This window comes from Schistocerca nitens, chromosome 3 (genome assembly GCF_023898315.1).
Source record: "Schistocerca nitens isolate TAMUIC-IGC-003100 chromosome 3, iqSchNite1.1, whole genome shotgun sequence".
NCBI lineage: Eukaryota > Metazoa > Arthropoda > Insecta > Orthoptera > Acrididae > Schistocerca > Schistocerca nitens.
In genome coordinates, this window is record NC_064616.1 from 986,063,275 (window position 1) to 986,091,070 (window position 27,796).

The following is a 27,796-nucleotide window of genomic DNA, read 5'->3' on the forward strand; positions in this document are numbered from 1 at the left end:
GTGGGATTGACAGATGATATCGAAAAAGTTGAAAGAAGGATAGCTTGTTTTGTATTATTGTGAAATAGGGGAGATAGTGCCACAGACATGATACGTGAATTGGAGTGGCAATCATTAAAACAAAGGCATTTTTCCTCGTGACGGAATCTTCTCATGAAATTTCAATCACCAGTTTTCTCCTCAGATTGCAAAAATATTCTGTTGGCACCCACCTACATACGGAGAAATGATCATCATGATAAAATAAGAGAAATCAGGGCTCGCACAGAAAAATTTAAGTGCTCCTCTTTCCCCCCTCATGTTGTTCGAGAGTGGAACGGTAGAGAGACAGCTTGAAGGTGGTTCATTGAACCCTCTGCCATGCACTTTATTATGAATAGCAGAGTAATCACGTAGATGTAAATGCAATTCCAGATTATTCTGTTTGTTAGTAATACAAAACTGATTTCAGATTTATTACATAGTGTGTTGACACTACGTGCCCAGCAAACACTGGATAGGAAACTAATCTGCACCATCAAGATACTGATGTAATTACTTTACGGGAGGGTTGCATTAATCACTATCATCAAATTTGAAGTGGTTTATAATTCCCATCCAATCTACTAGACAAATGTATTAATAAGAGGACGATATGGTTTAATAACCATACATACAGCACAGAGAAGCCCCAGACAAAGACAGTATGAATAAGACAAAAATAGTAACCCAACTTCAATCACCTCATCAAATACTGCATTGGAAAAGTAAAAGAAACACTGCTGGGGTCTACTTTGGTCTGCGATACCAGGAGACTAATATTTCTTTCTAATTCAAACTGTCTTCCCTATATTCGAGTTCTGTATAACCTGCTCACTTCACTGAGACTGGAGTACAACAAAACATTTTATATGAGTTTAAATTTCTACATTAGCCATCTGGAATTTTTAAGGCAGGATACTGTAACAAGCCAAAGTGTTTCTCTTGACAACGTGAATCAGACTTGTACAACAAAATATTATACCGGACTCAATTGTATCCACAATCTTGGGTGTTTCAGGGTGAAGCAAACTATTGTGTATCATGATATCGGAAATATGAGAGAGACAAAAATCAGACAGCATATAGCACCAGGCAAAAATAATCTTCCATCACACATCTTGTAATAATAGTTCCTGATACACCTGACACCACACCGGCACTAATACAGAATCAACTGACGAACAATCTGTAACATGTTCAACCGTTATGTAAATGGCTGTGTAAATCAGCTGTATTAACATTCCCACATGTTACATAAGCTATGAGAAGAGCTCCAACCACCTACATGCAGCGGATGAAAATGACCGAAAGCATGTCAAGAATAAATTAAGAGTATGTGTGCCAATTACTGCATATGTTACGCAGACAACCCCCCCCCCCCCCCCCCACACACACACACACACTTTAATTACATAGCCATTAGTTTTTTTTTTTTTTTTTTTTAATCACACACATTACATCTTCTCTGTAAGATTCTGGAGCTTTGTGATAGGAGTTACTGCAAACTATGTATACTATCCCATCAGTCCTCAATAACACACTTCTCGAGCTGCTACCAAACCCAGAATGTTTTGTACATATTTTTAAATTGCTTTCAAGATGGCAGCTAGGCTAAAAGTTAAGCATAGGTCTTTCGAAAAGAAAGTGAATAATGGTGTATAAGGAAAATTTGTGGAAACTAAGGATGACATTAGCAAACTGAATGAATGCATACCAATTTTAAGGTTTATAATCGGTACTTTAAAAATGGGTATTACCAAACCATAGCACAAAAAAGTCAACTGAAGATGCTAAAATTTGTGTGTAATAGTGTGACACTTACAAGAAAGTGGACAACACTGATTATGGAAGTGCAGTATACAGTTCTTGTGAATGATGTGAAAAGGGAAAGGACAATGTGAATAAGGTAGGAGAAGAAAATATACTGACACAGACCAATAATAAATCAAGCATGAATTGGAAAATGCAAAGTTGCTGTCACAAAGTTGTGTTGTGTTTAGTGGAACAACACAAAATGACTTAAAAACTGAACTCCAACTGTTAGTGGTTTCTGACAGTCATGACCATGGACTTGCAAATAAACTAACAGAAATTCCACATAAAACAAAGACTACATCTGAATGGCTTGGAGAAAGTATATTTGGAAAACAGAATAACCAAGGAAATAAAAAAAATAAAAATAAAACACTAATGTAACTTCAAAACTAAAGTGACAGTCAACACCATCACCAGGCCCAAAAGGAACAGCGAAAACACCTTAAAAAGAAGTAGAAGTGATAGAACCATCATCAGTGCCAAGAAAACATGCAAAAAAAGGCTAGGAGTCAGCAGAAGCAACAGTGGATAAGAAAACTATAGCCCCTCATCTTCCAAATACCTTTCTCACGAAGAAAAGAAAAACAAAATGTCTCCAAAATAAGCACAGCTCAGTGTTTCTCAGTACTCCACCACAATATCCTGTCCAAAAGAAAGAGCAACATCTAGAAGTGCAGCTGCATACTATTGACAGCTCACTTGTTTGCATAACAAAACATTAGAGTAGGGGATCTGAAATAATACATGTGGATCTAAACTCTCAAAATCTAACATGCTGTTACAGTAAAACACAAAGAAGTGGTGGATCATCTGTATATGTAAAGGAAGGGATTATGTATAAAGTTAGAAGTGACATCATTTCAGTAAGTGAGGAAAAACATGTAGAGGTATCAGCTATAAAGACATGAAAGCCATCTGTGCTTCAAAGACTAACTGTACTAAGCATTTACAATTCTCTCAACAGTAAAAGATAAAAGTGTGGTTTGATAAGCCTGGTAAAAAAAGGCAAGAAAAAATGTTTGTTTCATAAACAATCCACCTTGATTTTCACCTTACCACTAGACAATCTCCTCTGAATGATTTACACTTGGTCCAGTGATTCTCTAGTTTTTCCATCCCATCGGAAAAATAGGTTCTATCAAACTCCGCAAAATATTGTTCGACTGCAACTCACTTCCTCATTCGATAAAAGTTTCTTCCCAGCAAGCCAAAGTTTCAAGTAAGGGAACAGGAAAAAGGCAAATGGGTAAGTCTGATAAATAGCATGGATGAGGAACCACATGAAAGCCCAATTCATGCACATTCGCCATTATCACTGACGCGTGGGATGGTGTATTATCTTGGTGAAGGAACACTTTTTTGCGTGCCAACTTTGGTTTCTTTTCAGCTGATGCTAGTTTTAAATGATCCAATAATAAATCATAATAGAGTCCAGTTACGGTTCTGACTGTTTCCTAATAATCTATGAGGATTATTCCCAGGGGGAAAAAGAGAGAGAGAGAGAGAGAGAGAGAGAGAGAGAGAGAGAGAGAGAGAGAGGAGGAGGAGGAGGAGAAGAAGAAGAAGAAGAAGAAGAAGACAGTGGACAGTGGACATCACCTTACCACTTAACAAAATGGTCTTTTACCTTCTTCAGTGCACTTTCACCAGGGTTCGTCCATTGTTTCGGCTGTGGTGTGTAATGAAGGATCCAGGTTTCATCAACAGTCACAGTTCAGTACAAAAATTCTTGTGGATTGTGACTAAATATCACCAGACACTGTGTTCAAACATTGCATAAGATGCATTTTTGGTCAACTATGAGCAATCACAGCACCTATCTTGCACACAGCTTCTGGTCTTGCATTACCCTATCACAGATTTTGTCAATGATTTCCTTTGTAGTGACCACAACTGGACAGATGGAGCACGCTTAGTCTTCAGTGCTTGTCCGACCACATCTGAATTTATTAATCTGAAAGTAAATGGTCTTCTATGATGGTGCACAGCCCACATGAACTTCATCTACCTCTCTATTTGTGTGCCAGTCCAACCCTTCAAATGAAAACATCTAGTAACAGCAAAAACTGTTTCCTTCATTTTCAATCACAGTTGACACACAGACAAAATCAGATGGCTGTCAACAATGAACTGTATGCTGTACATTGTTTAAATTCTTTATATGATCTTTGGAATAATCACACTTACCAACTATGAAGGCTCAACGAAAATATTCCCTTCTTACATGGAAATTTACCAGACTTATCAAACCACCTTGTACCTTCACAGCAAAACTATTCCCAGTACTGGACATGGTTTCTAATCTTAAGGTAAAATGCTTATTTGTGGAGATTTACAGAACACGTTGAAACCAGATGGGTCCTGCAACATTATGTATAAGTATTGAATATCAACCACTGATTAACCACAGCCACAAGGGTAACAGAGCATTCAGCATTAATCACTGACTATATACTAACCGACTTTGAGAAAGAAAATTGTCATGATGTAATAGATAACCTTGGACTTTCATACCATTCCAATCAGTTCTTAAAATTAAACATAAATGTACAAGATGAAACTGTTTTCTCTAAGCCATAAAGGGTTGCATTTGCCACACAAATGAACAGTGAAAGATGAGGAGGAGTGTACACAGACCCTAGTGCGGACGGGAAGATTTCAAAGGTTCCATCAATATTTAAGTCAAGTTCAAAGAAGTGTTCCCAAAAGCACTCCGAGTCATTAAAGCATAAAATAAAAGCAACTGGGTGACGAATGGGATAAGGAAATCCTCCCAACCCTTAAGCACCTCAGCAGCATAAAAAACAGTGATAAGGAATTCCTCCCAGCCCTCAAGCACCTCATCAGCATAAAAAACAACCGAAATGATCCTGCATTTCAAAAATACTACCAAACATGTAAAACATACACAGAAAAGTTTTGCTAGCAACAAAAAGGTTGCTTATTGATAAATTTATAGAAAAGGCAGAAAACAAAATGAAGGCAGCCTGGAATATCACCAAACAGGAAAAAAAATAGAAAAAAATGACTAAACAGGTAAACATACAATTTCAGCACAATGGTACCACAATACATGACCCCAAAAACTAGCATGCTTCGCAAATCGATACTTTAGCAACATAGCTACCAAACTACGACACAAATTTGACAAAATACAGCCTGTAGAACACTGAAATATGTTCCAAACGTAGTGATGCTGCGGCCCACCACAGCAGAAGAACTGAACAAAGTTGTGTGGAACCTAAAAAATAAAACCTCAGTAGGTATTGATGAAGTGCATGTGTGCTTGCTAAAAGACTGTATAGACATCAAAGACGCTTTACATGAATCATTCACCACAGGTTGCTTCCCAGAGACACTAAAGCATGCCAGTTGTCCTGCCTCTACATAAGAAAGGCGGCCCTGAAAAGATATACAACTATATGCCTATCTCTTTGTTGTCATTGTTTCCAAAAGTAATACAATCAATAAAAATTAGGCTCATGAGGTACCTAACAAAGTACAATCTTCTGTGTAAAGGACAGTTTGTTTTCAGGCCTGGCACAAGCAGACCATCAGCTACAGCTCATTTTACAAATGTACCGGAAGCACTAAACAAAGGAGATCGTATAGGTTAGATCAGATTCAGTTTTCGTTCCATAGACCCAAAAAATGAGATGATTCTCATGTGTGTGGAACATGTCAAAGTATGGCATGAAACATTTGAATATAATACTTACTACCCTGATCATTTGTCAGGAGATAGTCGAAAATACGTTAATACAATGCAGTAAACCGGGGCAGCTAATATTTACAGAACGTAACACTGTCAGAACGTAACACTGTCAGAACGTAACACTGTCAGAACGTAACACTGTCAGAACGTAACACTGTCAGAACGTAACACTGTCAGAACGTAACACTGTCAGAACGTAACACTGTCAGAACGTAACACTGTCAGAACGTAACACTGTCAGAACGTAACACTGTCAGAACGTAACACTGTCAGAACGTAACACTGTCAGAACGTAACACTGTCAGAACGTAACACTGTCAGAACGTAACACTGTCAGAACGTAACACTGTTGTCCACTATTAATAAATTTATCGTACACAAAATATCTAATCTTGACTGTTGTGAGCAAGTGTTGTCACAACTGAAATCTAACAGATATTTTTACTTAAGCTGACTCAACAGTCTCTGTTACGATATTCATCTATGGAGTATGAGGAGTTGCTTATCAAAAAGTCTTTCAAACTCTGTTTAAACCGTACTTTATCTGAAACCAAGTTTTTAATAGTTGCTGGCAATTTATTGAAAATGTGTGTTCCTGAATATTGGACCCTTTTTGGACCAAAGTAAGTGATTTTAGGCCTTTATGTAGATTCTTCTTATTCCTAGTAGTGATACTGTGTACTGAGCTATTGGCTGGAAGTAGAGATGTATTACTTGAAACAAATTTCATTAAGGAATAAATATACTGAGAAGCAGTGGTTAGAATACAAAGTCCCTTTAACAGGTTTCTGCAAAATGTTCTTGAATTTACACCACAAATGATTCTCATCACACGCTTTTGCACCCTAAAAACTTTTGCTCAGTTTGACGAGTTGCCCCAGAATATGATCCCATATGACATAATAGAATGAAAGTAAGCAAAGTATGCAATTTTTTTTTTTTTGTATTTATATCTCCTACATCTGACATATTTCTCACGGCAAATACAGACTTGTTTAGGCACTTAAGCAATTCTGTGGTATGCCCTTCCCAACTGAATTTATAATCAAGTTGTAATCCCAGAAATTTAACACTGAACTTCTTCGACCTGCATGTCTTCATATGTTATACTCGTGCTGGAAGGAAATCTCTTACAGGTTCTCAACTGCATATAGTGGGTCTTCTCAAAGTTTAATGACAAAGAATTAGCTTTAAACCACTTATTAATGTCAGTGAAAATTTCACTTGCTACTTATTGCAGTGATTATCATCTGCAAACAAAACAAACTTAGCATATGGCAATGTAACAGATGAGAGGTCATTAATATACACACAAGAAAAAGCAATGAACCCAATATGGAACACATCATGTAATTAATTCCCAGTCAGATGAAGACAGACTGCTTACTGCACAGCTATTTCGCAACGACACCCTTTGTTTCCTGTTAGATAGATAAGACTCAAACCTTTTTGCAGCATTGCCGGTGACACCATAATACTCTAATTTACTTAGGAGAATGCTGTGGTTCACACAGTCAAAGGCTTTTGACAGGTCACAGAAAGTGCCAGTAGCCTGTAATTTATTATCTAATGAATTAAGTACATTCTCACTGTAGGTGTAAACAGCTTTCTCTATATCAGAACCCTTCAGAAATCATAACTGTGACTTGGACAATATATCATTTGCAGTCATATGCTTAAGGAGACACTAACACAACCTTTTCAAATATTTTTGAGAAAGCCAGCAAAAGTGAAATTGGTCGTTAGTTTGATGGTCTCTCTTTAGCCTTTATACCAGGTATCTTCTTTGACTTCAGCAAAGCCTGTGATACAGTAGACCACACAATTCTATTAAACTGGACACTACAGGTATAAGGAGGAAAGAAATAAATGGTTTCATTTGTACCTGAAAAACAAAGTGCAACGGGTAGAGATCTCTCAAACAAACTCCAACCATATCATAAAACACCTCACTAACCCAGAATACATTAATATTGGAGCCCCCCCCCCCAGGAAATGTGCTTGGCCCAATACTCTTCTTGATATATATCAATGATTTTCCCCAGAGTGTCAAACATGGTGAAACATTACTGGTTGCCAATTACAGTAACATTCTTATCGGTGATACACCACCACGTATGTAGACAACAAATTCACATAAAAAAAAGTATTGGTTACTGCATAAGCAGAAAACCCAAAAGTAACTAAAAGTGAAAGATGAGCTCAAAGAATGTGTATCAAATAGAAAATTTCTAGGAATTCATATTGACTGAGAATAATACTGCCATTGGGAAGCTAATAGGTTCAACGTGCTTTGCACTTAGAACAATAAATTCAGCGTACGAGGTGTGGCTAGAAAAAAAACCGGACTAGTACTGGTGAAACAGTAAAACGAATGCAATAAGGCTGAAAGTCGCGTGGCCTGTCACGTGACTCTCGCTCCGCCTACTGCTCGAGTTTCATCTGCCTCCTGCACTCAGTCTGCCCGTGGCGTCTGTTTTAAGTAGTTGACGTTTTGTCTGTGCGTCGGAAAATGTTGAGTGTACAGAAAGAACAGCGTGTTAACATCAAATTTTGTTTCAAACTAGGGAAATCTGCAAGTGAAACATTTGTAATGTTACAACAAGTGTACGGCGATGATTGTTTATCGCGAACACAAGTGTTTGAGTGGTTTAAACGATTTAAAGATGGCCGCGAAGACACCAGTGATGACACTCGCACTGGCAGACCATTGTCAGCAAAAACTGATGCAAACATTGAAAAAAATCGGTGAACTTGTTCGACAAGATCGCCGTGTAACAATCAGAGCAGTATCTGAGTAAACAGGAGTTGACATGGAAAGTGTTTGGCAGATTCTTCATGAAAGTTTCAACATGAACAAAGTGTGTTCAAAAATGGTTCCAAAGTGTCTCACAATTGAACAGAAGGAACGCCGAAGAATGATTTGTTCTGACATCCTGGAAAACATTGAAAGTGATCCCACCTTCTTACAAAATGTTATTACTTGCGATGAATCGTGGTTTTTTACTTACGATCCCGAAACTAAACGCCAATCGATGCATTGGAAAACTCCTGGTTCTCCACGACAGAAAAAACCACGAATGTCAAAATCGAAATTCAAGGCAATGACAATAGTTTTTTTTTTTTGACATCAAAGGGATTGTGCACATTGATTGGGTACCAGAGGGACAAACAGTAAATCAGCATTACTACATTAGCGTCCTGGCTACCCTACGTGAGTGAGTACGGAGAAAACTGAACGATTTGTGGAGGAAAAAGTCATGGATCCTTCACAAAGACAATGCCCCAGCTCACAGTGCGTTGTCAGTGAAGACGTTTTTGGCAAAACACAACATTCCCATCTTAGATCATCCACCCTACTCACCTGATTTGGCCCCCTGTGACTTTTTTCTTTTCCCTAAAGTCAAGTCAGCTTTGAAAGGAACTAGATTTGAGACTGTTGAAGCAGTAAAAGAAAAAGCGACAGAAGTAATGTATGGACTTACCGAAAATGATCTGCAGCATTGCTATGAACAGTGGAAAATTCGTATGGAGCGGTGTAGAGACCGAGGAGGAGAGTACATTGAAGAAGATAACATGAAATTTTAAATAATTGTAAATAAATGTTTTTTCCAGCATCAGTCCGGTTTTTTTCTAGCCGCACCTCGTATAGTAGCTCGTGCACAAGAACAACATATTTTGGATATGTTCAGTCTCTAATTTGTTATGGGATAATATTCTGGGGAAGAAATGAGCAGAATATACAAACAATCTTTAAGCTACAAAAAAGTTTTGCACAAATCATGACAGAAAGTAGCAAGAAAACTCAACGCGAGTTGTTTAAATCTAAGGGTATCTTGACTGTTCTGTGTGAATTTTGCAAACAGAGGAATATCAGTACTGACAGAACAGGTCTTTACATGAACATTGAACTAGATTCAGCCACCACTTACCTCTTAGCATGTATCTTTGTATTGTAAATATTTGTGTGTTGCTAGCATCCATACAATTTATATTATCAACAGATGGATAAATAAATAATTTGCAATGAAAATTAGAAATCTGAATAACAAGTTTATAATGACAATATTCTCCTCAATCACGTTACTGTTTGAAACGCGTGTTTAAATAAGTTCAATGACTTCATTCCTTTACACAAAGCAGGACTTACCAAAGCCACACAAAAGCAATAATTACAGACAAACTTATGCACGTAGTATTACTTCATGCATTATTTATTCTATGATAAACTCACGCAGTTATTTATGCAGCAATGAGCTGTATTTGCTTTCTGATTCCTTTCCCTTACATCCTTCCTTCACATCTGCTGTCAGCGAAGATTCTGAAGAAATACTGGCAGCACTACTGAGGCTGCTCACAGTACCAGGTTCTGAAATATGGGAAATGGACACTACTGTTGAGATTTTTGAACTAAAAATGATGAGTGTGTGTGTGAGAGAGAGGACGAAGGGGGGAGGGGGGAGGTTAAAGCACAGGAAAGACAAGTGCCAGTTGCTGAATGTTGTTAAGAATTAAAGACATAAATCCAACTTTTTTTAATTCACTGAAGGCAGTTTCTTTGTTCAATTAGGAATGAGCCAATTATTTTCAGATTATTAAATAGCCACTCAACAAGTGATTAGATAAACGGTGTGGGAGTCAGACAAGTGAGTAATGTTCAATAGTATGATACTGCCCAACATTAAATGAGAGTTAACCAGCCGGAACTCAAGATGGTGCTGCTATCAATACGACACTTAACATGTGTAAGTACAAATTTATTTCACATCCTTAGTATCGCAACAAAAATTAAAAGACACTTTAAATTTCTATTTATCTGTTTTCTAAAAGTGGAGCACTCAAATGGCTTGCTCTGTAAATTCTGTGGCTTTACGTATACTCCAAAAACACTGATTACTTGAAACTCTGAAGTATCCTCCCTCCCCAACTACAAGTACAGGTAAACTAAAAACGAGATATAAATACCTGAAAATCATAACTTTCAGCTTGAAGGCTGGAAAAATAGCAGATATACCCCTGAGAAGAAGCACTGGAACAAAACCTTTCATCTACACACAATACAACAGCAACAATATTCCAGCAAATCACACTAAATTGATGATGGCAAGAAATCATTGCTATTATTCAGGAGAGGAAGAATCATGCAAGGATTGGGAGATGTCCTCACAAGAGCTCGTATCTTGTATATGCTTAGTGTAATTTGGAAGCTTTCTCAATAAAAGCTAGGTAAGACATGTTCATTTGCCCACTGCAGTGGCAAGCTATCAATGGTACGCGGTAAATAAGTTATGAAATTAATTACTAATAATATGAGTAGTCAACAGCACACATACAGCTTTGGGAAGGATCTCTATCACAAATTCAGCATTACTAAAGGCAACATTATATATAACTGAATGTACTGTAGATCACATAAATGGGAGAAATGCACTAAAAGACTTGATTGTATCAACCAGTCACAAGTAAATTTTCTATGCTTCAATTAAAATAATCCCGATACGTATTTATGAGATTCACATGTTAGGAGCATTGCTGTCACCCAATCACAAATCTTTCTCACACTCAGGCTCACTGTATTGGCTTTTCAGCTGGGAAATGTGTAGCCATGACATGCAAGGTGACCAGGCTAACAATTTTACTGCTTTGTACTTAACAGGGTTGTCAACTGAAACATACTGATTGGCAGTACAGATGTTATAGGACAATGGTTTCCATATTAAGCAAAAAACACAAGAAACGCAGGCTGCTGTTCTACCTCCCAAGCAACACATTTTCATGACTACCTCCACTGAAAAGTAACTTCCTACTCCACTTTTCACAGCTATGATTTAAAACTGTAAGGTCAGTAGTCTGTATGCCAAACTTGCACATTACTCAACACTCATCTTTTAGTCTGGAGGAATAACAGTGTGTGGCCACTGGGCTCAGGAGAGGGGGGGGGGTGGGGTTGTCTTTTTTTACGGTTATAGAGAAAACAGATGAAGGTCTTAGTCAAGAAATACTGCAAAAAATAGACCAGGATGGTTCGAACATGAACTACTACAGAGGGCAGTCCAATGACAATTGAGCAAACGTTTGCTGTAAAGTACAAAGGTGTCCAGTTAAGAGTACATGAAAAGAAAGAACTGGTCTATTTTATAACAAATGTAGCCCACACTTAGTAGGAGCGCACACAGCCGATGCATCTGTTGATGCTCAAACATTGTTTGGAGCTATCCATCATTTATACCTATTCTTTGTGGCTTCAATTTCGAGAAGTGAGACATTAAAAAAACATGTACCCATAACATTAAAATCACACGGCATGTGGAAGTTATCTGCAATAGTACAGGTGGTTGAAGTTTTTTTACATGCATTTTAATAAAGTTATAAAGGCTCCTGAAGAAGTTGAATCTTATAACTTGTCAAAAAAAGAAACAAACACCGAGGTAAAATCAGTTTTAAGGAATAAGAGGAAAAATTTATTGTTTTGTCTTGTTGTTCCAGTATGATATCTATCATCTCATCCCCCTTCTGCAAAGAGAAGACCTTAGATTGCTAAAGCTGCTCAAAATAGTCGAGACCTTTAGAGCTTTCTCAAAATTTCTAGGGACTCCTGTACTTCTGAAGCTATTTCTGAGGCCACAGTATTAGTAGAAAATAATGAGATTTTAATGGAATTCTCGGAGAAAACAGTTAGCGGAAAGAAAAAAAAATGGCCAATAAGCTCTTTGAGGACAAAGTATTTGAACATTCACAGGAAAATTTGTTCAGTATGTCCCGGTTAGAAATAACTGACAGTGATAATGCAGCCAAGTACCAGGCTTAAGACACCGGAGAAAATTAGTAACTTTGCTTTTTGTGTGGTGTGAATTGGCAGTTCCTATACAGAAGATCATTACCAGGAGAATTCATTTTTGAAATTGGAAGTTTTGAGCAGCATGCACTGGCAATAGTGCAATAAAGGCAGTCAAGATACCACTGCATCATCCACATTAAGTTTAATTTATAAAAGTAAATTGGCAGGGAAAAGGTGACCCCAATCTTACTACAGCCTTAAAAATATTCCTTGCCCTCCCCATCTGTTTCCTCTGGAGAAAAAAGTTTCAGCACAAGGTTTAAGAAATTTGAGTATAGTCTCCATACAGCACCAACTAGCTAAAAATTTTAAGGGGGGGGGGGGGGGGGAGGATGAAACAAGGAGAGAGGAAATTTAAGATTGCCCTCCCTCCCCACTGCCCAAAAGTCCTAGTTCTGGCCCTTACTGGGATAAAGGGGAATATTTGATTCTGATTGTCAGCTTTGACCAGTGACATAGGATGAACATTGTAAACAGCTACAATGTGGTATCACTGGTGATTTTTTTTCAAATGGGCTTAGTTACAGACCAGTCTGTCATACATCAGGTTTTGTGCTTCCACACTTATTGTCTTGGCAAACTTAGAACCAAACTGAAAATACACACCAAAAGCTCTGAGGTGACAGCAGCCACTAATGTAACACCACTGTTCAAAGCAGACAACCAGTATCAAACAAGCCTCTCGACCTGATCACTGTAGTGTGAATATTAACTCAAGCTTGTACAGATTTCTTATGAAAAGTTCCGTGAACAGTGAAAGCCTCTGGTACCCACACAGCAACTGTACTACTATGCTGTGCTATGAATTTAATCTTAAGATTTCTGTGCTTTTCTCTCTCAAGACACTAATCTTATCAGGAAGGAAGGACCGACCCACAAGCCCAAGCATGATAGGCACCAATCATAATATCTTACTTGATCATCTTAATACAAATTGCCAAATTCGTGATACTTTCTAACCATCTCGAGAGATGTGAGGAATACTACTACTACTACTACTACTACTACTCACTCAAGCATGTTTGCAAATTGCAAAATACAGCTACCATCAGTAATGTTTTTAAAGTACAGCACAGTGGCAGTTTTAAATGATATTTTCCATTAGTGTGCTGTGACATTCAAAACATTAACTTTGACTATACATTTACAATGCGTAGAAGGCTTCCAGACTCAGCTTATTACTTTATTGAGCAAGAAGTCAAATCCTCTTATTATTCTCATTTTTCTGTAAAACCATGAAATAAAGAACTTTACCTTCTTGACAATCATGGTGCAACGCATAAGAACAGCCTTGCAATAATATTTAGGAAGATTCTGAATGAGATTAAATACTGAAAGAATCATGAGCAAGCTAAAAATTCACATGACATTTCTGATAACACAGAAAACCATTAGGTAAAAAATGATTCAGAACCATCGAAACTAATAAGCATTTAATTGCAAGCATGTGATGATGAAGTCCCATACTCCTTGACAGAACATAAAAGACCGGCACCGCTGTACTAGGCAAGGTCCTAGCGGATGTGGTTTGCCATTGCCTTCTTCTGACCATAATGGGGATGGATGATGATGATTATGATTATGATGACAACACAACACCCAGTTATCTTGAGGCAGGTGAAAATCCCTTACCCAACTGGGAATCAAACCCGGGACCCCGTGCTTGGGAAGCAAGAACGATACCACAAGACCATGAGCTGCAGACTGCAAGCATGTACTAGTAACAAATATTTGTTACTTTTTAGGGAGATGAAGCTGTGCAACATTCATGCCTACTGAAGTCTAAGGAAGTGATTTCAAATATTTCAGCATTGGCTTGAGGATTCCCTACTGGAAAATTTAATGTTATCGATGATACATTATAACAGTCAACAGTTTGCAACTAAATTTTCTCTAGAAAACGTGACATTACTGACTGGCTAAAATGGAAGACTATTTGGATTCTAGACAACATGGGTAAATTGTTGGGTTTTGTGAATATGGAAATGGAGTTCTAAGGCTGCCACTACATCTACATCTATACTCTGCAAACCACTGAAGTGCATGACTGAGGGTATGCCACATTCCACCATTTATTAGGGTTTCTTCCTGTTCCATTGATGTGTGGAGTGCAGCAAGACTGCTTGTTTGAATGCCTCTGTTTGTCCCATAATTATTCTAGTCTTGACCTCACGATCCCTATGTGAGTCATTCAAAGGGATTTGTATACTCCTAGAGTCGTCATTTAAAGCTGATTCTTGAAACTTCATTAGCAGACGTTTCTTGGGATAGTTTATGCCTCTCTTCAAGTCTGACAGTTCACTTTCTTCAGAATCTCTGTGACACACTCCCATGGCTCAAAGTAACCTCTGACCATCTGTGCTGCCCTTCTTTGTATAGGTTCAATATCCCCTTCTAGTCCTATTTGGTACAGATGCCACACACTTGAGAAATATTCGAGAATGAGTCAGATGACTGATTTGTAATCAATTTTCTTTGTAGATGGAGTGTACTTCCCCAGTGTTCTTCCAATAAACAGAAGTCCACCATCTGCTTTACCCATGACTGGGTCTATGTGACTATTCCATTTCATACCCCTACAAAGTATTACACTCGGATATTTGTGTAAGTTGGCTGCTTCCAAGAGTGGCTCATTGATACTATAGTCATAATACATTTTTCATTTTGTGAAGTTCACAATTTTACTTTTTGAACATTTAAAGCAAGTTGTCAATCTTTGCACCGCTCTGAAATCTCATCCAGATCTCACTGAATATTTCTGCAGCTTCATTGATACATTACTTCATTGTAGTTAACTGCACAATCTGCAAAAAGCCTGGGATTACTATTAATATCATCTGCAAGGTCATTAATATAAAACATGGACAACAAGAGCACCAACACACTTCCTTGGGGCACGCCTGATGTTACTTCTACATCTGACGATGACTCTCCATCCAGCACAACATGCTGCATCCTTCCTACCAAAAGGTCCCCAATCCAGTCACAAGTTTCATTTGATACCGCACGATTGTACTTTTGACAATGAGCATAGGTGTGGTACAGAGTCAAATGCTTTTTGGAAATAAAAAAATACTGCATCTATCTGACTGCCTTGGCAACAGCCTTGCCGCAGAGGATACACCAGTTCCTGTCAGATTGCCGAAGTTAAGCGCTGTCAGGCGTGGCCAGCACTTGGATGGGTGACCATCCTGGGCGCCATGCGCTGTTGCCATTTTTCGGGGTTCACTCAGCCTCGTGATGCTAATTGAGGAGCTACTCGACCGAATAGTACCGGCTCTGATGAAAGAAAACCATCATAACGACCGGGAGAACGGTCTCCTATCCGCATCCTCAACTGAGGATGACACAGCGGTCGGATGGTCCCTATGGGCCACTTGTGGTCTGAAGACAGAGTGCTATCTGACTGCCTTAATCCACAGCTCTCAGTATGTTAAGTATTAGCCAAGTTTCAAATAATCTATGTTTTCAGAATCCATGCTGTTTGAGAAGCCTCATTACATTTGAGCTTCGAATATGTTCTAAGACTCTACAACAAATCTATGTCAAGGATATTGGACAGGAGCTTTGTGGACCACATCTACTACCCTTCTTGTAGATTGGTGTGACATGCGCTTTCGTCCAAGAACTGGTCGTGGTTTTTTGTTCGAGGAATGTACGACAGATTAAAGTTAGAAGAGGTACTAACTCAGCTACAAATTCAGTACAGACCCTGACAGAGATTCCATCGTACCCTGAAGCTTTGTTCAACTTTAACAATTTCAGCTGTTTTCCAACACCACTGACACTAATACTTATTTCACTCATCTTTACAGTGGTACAAGGAATAAATCATGACAGTTCTCTTAGGTTTTCCTTTGTGAATGAATATTTGAAAACAAAGTAAGGCATTTCACTTTTTACTCCCTCAGCTTCAGTTCCAGTATCATTCGCTAGGGGCTGGATACTAACTTTGGTGCCACAATAGCCTTTACATCCAACCAGAATTTCTTTGGCTGTTGTGAAAGATAATTTGACAATATTCTGCTATAGCAGTCACTGAAGGCTTCAAGCATTGCTCTATTGACAGCTAAACCCGTTTCACTAATCTATTTTCGATGCAGACATCCTCAAAGAGCTCAGGTCTATTTGCTGCCATTCGATCCAAAAATATTTCCATCATGAGTGGGTTCTGAACTATCTGTTCTAGGCAGTTTTCAGAACAGTATTTAGAAATGCGTCACAGGATGTCTTATCACACCCACCACTGCAAAACTGTAATTCTCCCTATTGATTGTGAAACTTATGTACAATCAAATTGAGGTTTTCTCTAAAATTTTCAGTTACATTGGGAGATGAGTCTGGTGGGTGACAGAAGGATCTAATTACTGTTTTATGCCCACATCCTAGATCACTGTCATTTTAGTAACATAGAACATATCTAACCTGTAAGAATTGTGCTTCACAGAATGAAAAATGGTACATTGACAGAATGGCTGGGTCAACTCAGCCTACCAATACTGGACCTCAACTTTGTTCCATAATGTAATGGTGATGTAGCGTGCGACGTCACAATTTGCAAACAAAAAGAGAACAGAAAACTGATAATATTTCTCTAGCATCTACATCTTCAGAATGTAGGCTGTGTTGACAGACTGATCTGTAGTGCAGCCTATGGTCTGGATTAGGCTGGAAGATGGCCATTTGACAGTTTGTGTAGTGGTATTTTACACTTCGGTTAACCCATATGATGGCAAGGGGCACCATAAATGTAGCTTTGTCAGTTAAATGGCATAATACAACACACCACAGACATCACAATGTGACTATGGGCTGTTTTTTTTAAATTTTTATTTTAACCACAATCACAATATTACCAATAGTGAAAGTGTTTCAGGAACTGTGAAGAAGTTGTAGTTGTAGTAGTAGTAGTAGTAGTAGTAGCAGCAGCAGCAGCAGCAGCAGCAAACTGTAGCACTTTAACAAAGATTTGGGGCAGGTCATATTGCAGTTCATAAGAAAATTCATATATAGAGGCATTTTTATCAGAAGAGATCTAGTTTGAGAAGGCTAGGCCATGTAACTGGACATGACTTTACAGTAGTAACCATTCTGGCTTTTGCATGCACTAATTTAAATAAAACATGGAAACTAAATCGGGATGACTCAATTTGGATTAGAGTCCCCATACTTGTTACTAGCAGTACAGTCTTATTCAGTTCATTCCTGCTGTAAGGAGGTGAGGGTGTTTTGTACTATATACTAGGGAGCAGTGAAAGTGGCAGCTGAAGGGAGTAGGTCAGCTCCTCCCATCCCGCATCTTTCCTCCATTTGTAAGTGACAATTGGACACCTTTGGCCTAGTCCAGCTTAGTCTGTGACTAAGCTCTCACTTCTGCCACTGTGCCATTTCCATCATGGATACTTTCTATCATGGATACTGCCCAGGCAGCATCTTAAGAAGCAACAGCTACCCAGTGCTTACCTATCATTAACATAATTTATGTGGCAATGCTGCACTTCATTGATGCTGCCGGAAGAAACAAAATCTTCTGGGCACTGCAGAAAGCAACAACAAGGGCATGTGGTGTTTCACTATGAACTTTACAGAGAATATTTGAAGAAGTACAGGCAATGTAAACCTGTGGTGAAGAAATGAAGTTTCAGTCTTCATGAAAAGATAAGTGGAAGAACAACTCAACAATTTGGAAGACTTCCAGAAAGAAGTTGTTTTATATTTAAATTCTGTCACTGGAAAGTATTCTACAATGCAAAAGGTAGCACATGTTTCACACAACATGATCGCTGTCACAAAGGGCCATCATTTGAGTGGTAAAACTCCAAAATCTTTGGGATTTAGGTACAGAAAGTGCAACGATGGAAGACTCATTCTGATGGAGATATCCAACATTGTAGGAAAGAAGAAAATCTCTCTCTCGATGAGACTTAGCTCAATCAAAAGGCAATTGCAGGTTGTAAGAACTGACTGGCAAACCAAACAGACATTGTCATGCAGGATCATCTGAATATGCTTTACCAACAGACCAAAGCTAATATTTGTACCTTGCAAATCCAGCAAGAATATTTCATGAATAAATGAACAGTGTTACTTAAGCAATGCATGTAACAGCAATAAATGTTATGCTTTTTGTTCCTTACCACCCCGAAAACTGACCTCTGTTCCCTCTCTCAGATCCCTTTCCTAACCTTCCCAAAAAATTATCAGTACAAGGCAGAATAACTGCCAGCATATACCACTGGTCAGTGTTAGTTCCGGAGGGCAGAGTATTTTCGTATACCTTCTAAAAAGCAAGAGAATATATTCACATAGACGCTGTATTTTCGAAAGTATTTTCCTGACACATGCTTCATGACAATAATAAATTGTTGAAATGAAGTCAGTCTGCTTCTTATCCTAAATTCAATACTACAATGGGCTATCTGCAGATTGCAGGTACTATCATTCTCAAGTCAGCACCACATAACATACTGAGCGCACATGTGGCAGACAGCATTGCCTGCTGACAGTTTGTTGGGATTGGCTGGACACACACTGGGCAGAGGCTTCTGACCTGTCGCAACTGAGTGAGAAAACTATGCAGAAAAGGTGGAGTGGGGTGCCTTCTACACCTGCCCCTCCAGCCACCACTTTCACTGCTCCCTAGCATACTTCAATTTTCACCTTCAAATATGTTATTACCATTTACATATTCATTTCTATCACTTACGCTGCAGCAATCACCAATACATGGAACTTGTTGTACGTATCAGTTTCACTTTTTTGTTTTCAACAGCAACAGCATTACTGCCAGCTGCAAGAATATCTGGCATTCTGCATGTCAGCCAGCAATAACACTGCCTTGCCAAAAAACATTTCATTGTAAACATTGTCATGGCTTATTAAGTAAGGATATAAAACTTGGAGCATTGAATCGGGATATAAAACTAGATGAAAGAACATTGGTGCTGGTGAGTGTTCTCCAAATTCCTCCAAACGGATAATTTGCGAACTGCTCTAGTGATTGGTTTATGATAGTGTGGTCAAACAATAGCAACCTTTTAAACGTATTTTGGAATGCGATTCTTGAGTTTCTCCCAGCGTATTTGATAATCAAAATATCCACGGGTGTTCTGCCAGTCTACAGTGTTGGACACTGTAGACCGGCAGTACACCCGTGGATATTTTGAGTATTTTGGAATGCTTTGTTTATTTCGACAGTTACATGTCAGTTTCAACAGTAAGAGATTATCAGCTACAGGTACCATCTTTCTTAACAATTCTTGAAGTAAGCGATGCTTCTGTACATAATTCTATTGTCAACCGAACATTCATGAACATACTGATTGAACAGACCAATTGCACTTCCCCAAGGTACTCCTCTTACTACCTTCTTTGCAGCAAAGATATACCTTGGTGTGAATATCTAAGGCAATACAACACGAAAAAAGTTATTGCAGGAGAGGCATAAGCCAGTTTTGTTCCCTGGAGGATTTTGGGGAGGTGGGTCTAACCACAGAATGTTACCTAGGAATTTGTACAAGCACATTTCACAGATGTTCATAGGAACACACGAAGATTACTCTCACAGTAATGTCAATAATGAGCTAATTACAGATGAAACAAGACTGTAATGGCCATATGGAAATTTGACTTCTCTGAAATGACAGTTCAATGCAGTCACATCGCCAAGCAGGTGAACAACAAAAACCAATGGGGGAGATTACAAGGAAAGAATTACTTTGCGAACTAGACTTCAGAATAAAATTTCACACATGGTTCTAAAACTACATAATCTATCTTCTCACCACACCTAATAAAGTGCACACATGAACAATATGGAAAAGGAAATAATACACTACTTTCAACATTATGGCCTACGAAGTATGAACGCAATGTAGGTAATAAACAGAGTATCTAGTAAATGACAAAGTAGCTGTTCACAGAAAAAGCATGGAGAAAAAAAAGTTTGTAAAAAGTGACTTAACAATCAAAGAAATGTATCGATAAGTTCTTTGCATACTGTAGAGTTTTTCAAGCTGGCAGTGATTACAGCAAGGTTTCCTTTCTTTTTCTCCTTTACTTAGGTATTCTGTAGTATTTAATACCATAATTAATATTGTTCAAATTATTTTTGTAAACCTTACTTTCTTCTTGGTAGTTATATTTGCTCTTAAAAATCCAGCACTCCCAACATTTTCTTCCTGTTATCTACACTTATTAAAACTGTATTTTCGGTGCCTGATCACCCAATTATGCTTTTTCATGGCTTTCCCTAATCGCTGGAGCAAAGGTAGGTGATTTCTTTGAAGAGACTATTTCCACAGACATGTAGTGTGTGACTGGCGATAGAAATTTTTCTTTATGGACTATAATTTTCTCTACATCTATGCAACTGCATGTTTTGTAATGCAGCTCATGATTTGTCTCATTATTGTTAAAATGGTCCATGGACAAACATTTTCTAGTCAGAAATGTGAATATAGTGAGCCTGCTAATATGGCTACATGCTGAACATTTTGAAGTTTAGTTTTTTTTAAGAAATATGCAGATGTAATTCTTATCCACCAACTTTTACACAACAGAAATTCTTCTGCAGATTAGGAGTAATTGTCATAGAGAAACTTTTTCAGTTTGTTAACGAATTTTACTTTGCTGTCTCCCAGACATTTTGTATCATTGGATGAGTGAACTTGTGTTGAATCATTCTGCACCACTTTCTGTGCTAATGACAACCTCAATGTGGAGTAATGAATGTCAATTTTCCTTCTGGAATGGTTATTACGTACATCATTGTTCTTATGAACTGTAGAGGGTTATTTACAACGAACTTCATGAGAGAATGTATATACTGTAAAGTAGCAGAGGTCCTAGTCCTTGAACAAATGTCTACAAGATGAATGTGGGTGAGCAACACATATTAATGCACCATGTTTTTGAGCAACAAAGACAGTCTTCCTTAAAGATGAGTTTTATCTGAGAACATTATTCCCTATGGCATTAGTGAATAAAAATATGACAACAGTGATTTCTCTCTCCCAAGATTTGCAATGATTCCAAGTGCAAATGTGGCTAATTAAGTTGTTTTAGGAGTTCCAAAATGTGCCTTTTCCAGTTGAAATTCTCATTATTGTGGACACCAAAGAATTTTGAAGTTTCCACCCTGTTTATTACTCTAATTCCTCACCATGTGTTACACTTGTTATTTGGTTACGTACCCCCTGATGTGTAGAAGTGAATATGTTGTGTTTTTTTTTTTTTTTTTTTTTTTTTTTTTTTTTTTTTTTTTTTTTTTAATACACTTGAGGGTGAGACTGTTTGCAGAAAACCAGTCAATGACACTTTTAAGAATGTTGCTTACCATTTCTTCTGTTTCTGTAGATGGGCTTGGATTGACTACAATATCAGACTCGCCTGAAGAAAAAAATTCTGCTTCTTAAGTATCAGAAGATTGTTTACATATATGAGGAACAATTGTGGACCTATTGTGAAACCCCTTATGTGATTTCTCCCCAGCCAGAATTACATCAAAAGACTATATTGGTTAAAAACCAGTATCTGCATTCTTTTGGTTGTATATATCACACATTGGTTGGGCATATCATGAAGCCCATGAAACTTCCATAGAAAATAACAACCAGTACTATTTTCTTTTTTAATGCTTGTAAAATTTGGAGAGTGAACATGCAAATGGCATTCTCAGTAGAGCAACTCTTCTGAAACGCGAAGTGTGATTTGCTGAGGATATTATTGTTGCTAAGATGAGATACCAGTAGGGCCTATAGAATAATCACCTTCTCAAAGATTTTGGAAATTGATGTCAGCAGTGAAACAGGTCAGTAGATATCAACATCTCTTAAAGAGGGGTTAAACAATGCCATATTTCAGTCTGGAAAAATGCGTTGAGTTACTGATGCATCACATATCCCAGATAAGGCGGTTTATTACATGGTAACAAATTTATATTGCCCAATTTGAAACACCATCAAAACCAGATGAGAATTTATTTTCGAGATTCATATAACTGAATTTTACAAGTGTTACTTTTTCCACATATTGCTGCAATTTTTCTCTTGAACTGTGTCTCTCTGGGCTTTCTACTATATTTAAGAAACTTATTAATATATTTTCTGCCTGTGACGTTATTTATAGCCCTTCCATTCAATCCAATGGTGATGTCATCCTGTTCTGTGGCTGGCGTTGCGTGTCTTGTTCCCCTACATTCCACATAGCCTTATGCCTATTGTCGGAATAACCAATTTCTGAATTATGTGCATGTTACTTTTTTTTTAAATAATCTTTCTTAGCAATTTCGAATAGTTTTTATAGTGTGCAATTACTGCATGATCTCTACTTTTTCTTGCCAACACATTCATTCCCCTTTTCCTCTCACATGATACTTTAATCCCCCCTAGTGATCCATTTTTTTTTTTAACATGACTGTTTAATGTTCTTTCTGCTTAGCTTATATGGAAAGCTATTTTCAAATGACGATATAAATTTATCATGGAATTGATTTTGTTAACATTTGCTTCAATATATATTTTATCACCGTTCATCTCTTTTCAACTATTCGTAAAAGCATCTGGCCTAGAGTCAAATATTCTGACACCCACTGAAGAGTATCCATACTGTAAGGCACTATGTTATTTATCCCCATCAAAGAAGTTTAGATATGAAATGAAAGTATCTCCCCATATGGAAATAGTAGCCAGAAAACAATCACACTTAAGATATTATTTTGTACTTCAAACAATTTCTTTGTTCAAACTAAACAATGCTGAAAACTATTTGGTTGTGGGCCAATCTATCACGTATAAAATGGGTACAAGTTGTTCAGTACACACAGCACAAAACATGAATTGGGGCTTGTGTACTGCTAATTTAACATAGGGTAGACCAATTTTCTTTTATCTCCCTATGTAGTTTTAGGTTGTGTAGAATGGAAAGTAACTACGTTTGACCCAAGTATTACGCGCTATTTCTGTGCGAAAACACTTACCATTGTAATTTGTAATCTAGTTCTTAAATTGTTCGTCATAAAATAAATTTCGAAAATAATTTCTCCACAATTACTTCAGTACTTATTAATGGGCTATTGACGTATTTAATATTACACGGAAAAACAACTTACGGTAGATACCATTACATGATGAAGTGCGATCGATACAAGGCGCAACACAGCATCGTCTTTAAAGTATTGCACATTCAATAAGCTGCATAAAATCGCGAATGAGTTTACCAAAGAATGTTACCCGCGCGTTCCTCGTCCGACTCGGGCGCTTCTCCTGCGACTATTATGCCCTGGAAATTGCTAGTCCTCGAAATTCCAGCCAGTTGGAATGGGGCATCCTGAAAAACAATGCATATACAACAATTGCAATACACATACGAAATATAAACAACTAAAATACATCACAGTACCAAAACAGCTAACGCCTCGCCACTACTGTCAGATTCCAGATCTTCTCTAGAAACTACGCCCGGCCTGCTTCCTTCACACTCAATCGATCTGCAAAGCACTTCTACGCACAGACATTCCAACGGTCGTCGGATAACAAGCAATCACTGCCGTCAAGGAGGTTGGTATATAATCACTGTGATGAAACACCCTTACTTCGGGTACACACACTCAACTCACGCAACTAATGTGCCACCAGAGCTCGTGGCATTCTGTAACGGCATCGTGAGCTACCGTTCACACAAATTCTACGCAGTTGCACACCTTTCAGTATGGTGTCAACTGAAATCATATGGCTGGGTACGAGTGTTATGTGCAGTTTATGGCATTAGAGCTGTGACACGAGTTAAATACAAGGAAACCGAAACCCAAATATTGGACCTGAAAATAGATTTCACACGGCGATAAATCAGGGGGCACAAACACATTTATAACAGAAGTAACACTCGGAGACGAAAATTCTGTCTGGAGTGGCAATAACCAGTAGCTAGCATCAAAATAACATCTGCAGACACGCCACTCTTCCAAGATTTGAGAATGTTATTGTATTCGTTGATATAGGCATTTCGATTACTAATTTTTAGTGTAACAGCTGCCACGTCATAGTAGGGAACTATTTCCTGCATGTAACCCACAATTTATATAATGCTTGGTCTCACAAATCACGAGGTTTATACTAAAACACACTGAAATCGAATGAATTACAGCAGCAATTACGTTATTGTATTCGTTGATATAGGCATTTCGATTACTAATTTTTAGTGTAACAGCTGCCACGTCATAGTAGGGAACTATTTCCTGCATATAACCCACAATTTATATAATGCTTGGTCTCACAAATCACGAGGTTTATACTAAAACACATTGAAATCGAATGAATTACAGCAGCAATTACGCCACGATAACTGTGACAGAATACTGGTGCTTGGAAATATTACCACCAGGGAGCAGTGGGAGAGGAAAGTGGCGCAACGAAGTTCAACCAAGTTGAGCTTTTTGTGGCGTGGAAAATGATGTGTCTCCTGAGTTGCGCTACTAAAAACTGGGAGTTCACGTATTGAACGGCATTGCAACTGCGTTGCAACTGTAGTATGCTACCATCTGTGGCGACACATTTGTTGCATATGTGAAAGCAGTTTTATTTCAAAGTGATTGACCCCTTTGCTTAGAGCTAGTGTTTTGGCTACAGTGGCTGGGGAAGATTGCTGTGTTGTACCTCGTCTGGATTGTAGAAATATCCACTTTTATTTGAGATATAAATATTTCATTTTATTTATTTATTTATTTGAATAACCCTTTTGGAGGATACGAAATATCAACATTGGTTTTGTATCTTTGTGTTTAATTTTTGTTGCTCCCAGACTTCCTTCATCTTTCGAGGGTGTCATTCCTTTTCTTTATGGGTCCATTTTCTTCCTTTTGCAGACCTCTTTATTTCCTGAAATCTTGCCTTTTGTGTTGCTTCTCTAAAATGTATTCTATCTATCATGTCCGTTCTAATTCCACTGTTTTTCACATCTTTGTCAATTTCTGTGAACCATGTGGGTTTGGATCTGTAGCTTTCAGTAAGTTGGAGATTTTCATGGTCAGGGCCGACTGAATGAACACCGAAAAAATCCCGATTAGGGTCTTGTTGTGTACATAGTTACGCGTAGTCAGCGCGTACACAACTTTCCCACGAGATCGCGCCCCACTAAGCACAACAGCGCAGGCGCAGCGCTCGTCCGTCTCCGCACTACGAGATGGCGCTGCCTTAGAGACGGACCATATTCTGCTTCCGCCGATCCGCGTATTAATATGTAACGCAGCCAATGAGATTGCTGCTAACATAGAATCTTTCTCCTCGTGGATCACACTCGCGCAATGATACCTGAACGCGCGAGGTATTATAACGAGTGTACAGACCTCCGATTAGTCAGTCTGCATTAGTCTGCATTTGTCTGCACCAGTCTGTACCAGTCTGCATTTGCCTGTACCAGTCTGTACGAGTTCTACATTTGTCTGTACCAGTCTATAGTCAAGTTTCAGTCTGTGCCTAATAAGATTACCATATTCCTGTTCATAGCCATGAAGATAAATGAATAGACACTTTTCTCAAGTATCAGAGATATATGTGAGAATAAGATTAAGGTACCAATACCAAAGGAACTTCAGAATGTCAATTCTAAATAGCATCCAGAATCAAGTTAAGTAAATTTTATGCTTGTTATTATTTTAATAAATGTGTGTGAAAATTAATCAAGTTGTGTTTAAAGTTGGTCACCGTCAATCTGCTACTCTAAGCGTGCAAGTGGCATTTCTATAGTCTGACCTAATGGCAGAAGACAAACACACCACGATAAGGCCACGAGACATATTCCTAACACTCGCATACTTCGTTAGAGCGACAAGTCAAACAATCTGATGGTGTGTGTACCGAAGGTCTTACAGTACGCACACCACAGGTCTATTCTCGAATTAGCACAGCTAGCGATGTTATCTGGAGAATAGCCGATGGCACTTTGGGAGTGTAGCCAAGAATTATTGAATCAGACTGTAACGTGCGCGTGGGGCACACAATACTCGTTAAAGCCTGTGCTATGGTAATTGAGTAGGGTTCACCCTATGAGAAAGGATTTTCTTACAGATATCGACCGTGTGTACCTGAATGGTGGCAAATCAGACTTACATCCACTCTGTAATAACAATGGTCCGTCAAGTAAGTCCGAAATGCAATCACATGTCTGGATGGATCAAAAGCATACCAGAAGATGCTACCAATGTGACAATAATATGGTCGCCAGCCTAATTAGGCATTAACTGAGTTTCTTCCCTGTACAAGTTGGTGTATATTCATGCAAAACAACACGTAGTAACACTGTATAATATAGTAAAATTTTAGAACCAGAAAATCTATTGAACTGATAGTTTCACATTCTGTACTGATATGGAAAAACCATGAATACATAACACTACACTATAATGTATACTACAGAACTTCATACTGTCTATTCATCTGATTAAAATCGGGCATAGGTGCCACACACAAAATGTCAATTTTGATAAAGATAAAACACTGATAAATTTAGACTTTTATATTGACTTTAACTTTTGCTGGTCAAATCAATTTAGAACACTTCAGAATTCAAATGAATAAAAAGAGGGGGGGGGGTCGGACCCTGAAACTGTTATGATCACTATATTAAAAAAATTTATTACTGAAATTATCATGCATTCAAAATTTCCAGTATATGAGTTACTACTATTTTTATCTTATTTACTTCTCATTTAAATACCTTCATATTTGTCTCGAAATAATTAAACTTCATTACTATATCAATATTAAAATTATCTTTCAACTTCGTTAGACCTTTGTTATTCATTTACTGGTTCATTAACAAAACAGTTCTTTAAACACCATTCTAACTTAGTTAGGTCTGCAAGTAGTTATTATTAACACAAAATTTAATTTTGATTTCAGGACACTCGGATTGCACAACATTTGGAAAGGACCCTGTCTAGGTTAGTTGTGAGGATAATTAAATGATGGGAAAGTTCTGGTAAAATTTAGGTTATTATTGAACAGTTCACTCTATGGTCCAAACGAATACAGTACTAAAAGTTTCAACCTACTTGTATCAATGCGGTGGTTGGCAGGCGGCTAGATGGCGAGGCGCAGAGTACACATACAACCACAGCTATGGCTCTTGACGTATCAGCACTTTAATTCTTCTTTGCGTCGCAATACTTTTCCATTTAGCGCCTATGGACTTTTGCCATGCTGTGTGGGCGTTGGAACAGCATACCCGAGGCTCAGTGAAGCTACGTCTTCCAGGAGAGCCTCCTCGCTCCAGAAGGTGTTGCTCAAACCAGTGCCAAACTCCAACAATTACTGCTGAGCCCGTTGTGCTGTGCAGTGCCCGTGCGCATTTCCCCGTGCTCGCCTGCCATCCACCTTTTACCGCTCCCTGACAGGCCGGGTATTCACCCG

The 27,796-nt window shown here is 38.2% G+C and overlaps 1 protein-coding gene across 1 annotated transcript in view; it reads right to left on the reverse strand.

The window, feature by feature from the left end:
• LOC126249514 (autotransporter adhesin BpaC-like) overlaps positions 1–23,892 on the reverse strand; it is a 119,566-nt gene extending 95,674 nt beyond the window's left edge. The window contains exons 1-3 of the mRNA XM_049951166.1: positions 23,790–23,892; positions 23,608–23,717; positions 9,786–9,920 (exon numbers count right to left, since the gene is read on the reverse strand). The gene's annotated coding sequence lies outside the window, so the exon portion shown is untranslated. The remainder of the gene's footprint in view (positions 1–9,785; positions 9,921–23,607; positions 23,718–23,789) is intronic.
• Between the last annotated feature and the right edge of the window lie 3,904 nt (positions 23,893–27,796).